Source organism: Jaculus jaculus, chromosome 12, assembly GCF_020740685.1.
Source record: "Jaculus jaculus isolate mJacJac1 chromosome 12, mJacJac1.mat.Y.cur, whole genome shotgun sequence".
Classification (NCBI taxonomy): Eukaryota; Metazoa; Chordata; class Mammalia; order Rodentia; family Dipodidae; genus Jaculus; species Jaculus jaculus.
The window spans coordinates 33250042-33252843 of NC_059113.1; the positions used below are offsets into that span (position 1 = coordinate 33250042).

General features: G+C 54.2%; 1 pseudogene; it reads left to right on the plus strand.

The window, feature by feature from the left end:
* The first annotated feature begins 390 nt into the window (after positions 1–390).
* On the plus strand, positions 391–2008 carry LOC101607668 (annotated as a pseudogene).
* Positions 2009–2802: the final 794 nt, after the last annotated feature.

Genomic DNA, 2802 nt, shown 5'->3' on the forward strand with positions numbered 1-2802 from the left:
TCTCACTCTAGCCCAGGCTGACCTGGAATTAATTCACTATATATACTCTCAGGATGTCCTCGAACTCATGGCAATCCTTCTACCTCTTGCTTCCCAAGGAGTCTCATTCCCTAGTACCTTGGTAAAGCCAGTTGTTAAATTTGGCTTGGGATAAGAATTGAATTTCCAAGCTGGGCGTGGTGGCACACACCTTTAATCCCAGCACTTGGGAGGCAGAGGTAGGAGGATCGCGGAGAGTTCGAGGCCACCCTGAGACTACATAGTGAACTCCAGGTCAGCCTGAGCCAGAGTGAGACACTACCTCGAAAAACCACCAAAAAAAAAAAAAAAAAAAAAAAGCCAAAAAAGAAAAATTTGAAAAAAAATGAATTGAATTTCCAGGCCGCCAGGATGGAGGGGTTGGGCCCGGGGAACCCCCAGCCCGCGCTCCGCACGACCCCTGCCGCCCCAGCTGTTACCGCCCCCCAACCAGGATGCAATGGCGCAGCCCCCCTCCAGCTGAGCCGCTCTGATGCCCCCTCTTTTTGGGACCCAGCTTCCTCTGCTCCCACCTCAGGCCCCAGACCGCGGCTTTGAGAGGGCCAGGACGTGCTGGCCAGATGGACTGATGGGCTGCTGTACCTGGGCACCATCAAGAAGGTGGACAGGGCTGGAGAGATGGCTTAGCAGTTAAGCACTTGCCTGTGAAGCCTAAGGACCCCGGTTCGAGGCTCGATCCCCAGGACCCACGTGAGCCAGATGCACAAAGGGGGCGCATGTGTCTGGAGTTCGTGTGCAGTGGCTGGAAACTCTGGCATGCCCATTTCTCTCTCTCTGTCTCTGTTTCTCTCCCTATTTCGCTGTCTGTCACTCTCAAATAAATAAATAATAAACAAAAAAAAGTTGTCAACAGTAATGATTGAAATGAATCTGGACCCTAAGGAAATCTACAAAATCAAATAAAGGTAGATTTCATTAAAAAAAAAAAAAAAAGATGGACAGTACTCGGGAGGGAGGTGTGTCTGGTGCAGGTTGAGGACGATTCCCACCCAGTTTCTGGTTCTGTGGCAAGACATTAGCGCTGCTGCCCTTGCTGGAGAGGCGCTCTGGTGCTGTGTCGGTCGCTCGGAGACTGTGGTCCCTGCGGCCCGACTGGTCAGCTGTGAGAAGAGGACTGCCACATTCCCCGGGCTCCTGCCCACCCACCTCCCCGAGGAGAGGGCACATCCTGGGTCTGCCGCCAGTGTGTCTTTGCTATTGCCACCAAGAGAGGGGGTGCGCTGGGGAAGGGCCCCCGTGACCGGGCCATGCTGGGGTGAAGCTGTCCCTGCCGTGTGGTCTGAAAGGGCTAGATCGGGACGCTGGACACCTGAGCAACGGCAGCGGAGCTACTTTGGAGCCCCCCCCACCTTACTGGAGACGCAGCCCCCGCCAGCTTCCCTGCAGGTCAGGGTCCTGGCGCAGGGGTCCCAAGTCTCCTGGGGAAGCGCCGGAGGCTGGAGCTGGAACCCCCGAAGCAGCAGCAGAAGGGAGGCGTGGGGGAGTTGGGGTCACCCTCAGCCGTGTGCAACCCGCCCGAGACGCACGAGCAGTGGGAGCGGGCTCGCCCGCAGAGGGCACTGCAGACCTCCGTGCCACCGTCCACCCCCAGCCCGACCCAGAGTTACCAGGGCAGCAGCGGCTACGACTTCCGGCCCACAGATGCCCGCTGCCTGCCCAGCAGCCCCATCCGGGTGCTTGCTTCCTTCCACCCTTCTGCCAGCGCTGCAGGGGGACCTCTGGGGACAGTGGACACCCCCCCCCCAGACAGGTCACCCTTACAACTTCACATTGGCTTCCACACAGACATCCCCCAAAGTGTCGCCCCCCACGACTCGATGACTGCCTCGTCTTCCTCAGTCCCCGCTTCCTCCCCAGGTCTTTCTAGATGTTTGTGCCCTCTGCTGCCCTGTGCCATACTTTGTCTCCTGGAACTGGGAACTGCCCACCTCCCCATTCCTACAGGGCGCTTTCATACCCTGATCTCTGAGCTCACCCACAGCTGGGAGGCACCTGGAGAAACAGGGGGTCGTTCTCCCTACCGCCCAGGCTGGAATCCAGAGGGAGCGGAGAGGCGCTCCACCCTCTTCTTGATTCCTGACCCCTCATCCTTCCTCCCATTTCCTTTGATGTTACTTTGTTCCGGCTTTTTAAATATTTTTTTTAAATTATTTAACCCCTTGGTGCAGAGACTGTGGAGATCCCGGACTCTGTTATTACTGAAATAAAGATATATAAACAAACAAAAAGAAAAAGAAAAAGAATTGAAGCTGGGCGTGGTGGCGCACGCCTTTAATCCCAGCACTCAGAAGGCAGAGGTAGGAGGATCCCCGTGAGTTCGAGGTCACCCTGAGAGATTACACAGTGAATTCCAGGTCAGCCTGGGCTAGAGCGAAACCCCACCTCGAAAAACAAGCAAACAAAAAAAATTGAATTTCCGGGCTGGAGAAATGGCTTAGTAGTTAAGCGTTTGCCTGTGAAGCCTAAGGACCCTGGTTCAAGGCTTGATTCCGCAGGACCCACGTTAGCCAGATGCACAAGGGGGCACACACATCTGGAGTTCATTCACAGTGGCTGGAAGCCCTGGCACACCCATTCTCTCTCTCTCTCTCTTTCTCTCTCTCTCTATCTGCCTATTTCTCTCTCTCTGTCTATTGCTCCCAAATAAATAAAAATAAAAAATAAATAAATAAATAAATAAAAAATTGAATTTCCAACAATTTCTGAAATGACCCTAAACAAACGTCTGCCATTTTGTACTACGTGTTTAGGTGAAACAGCAGC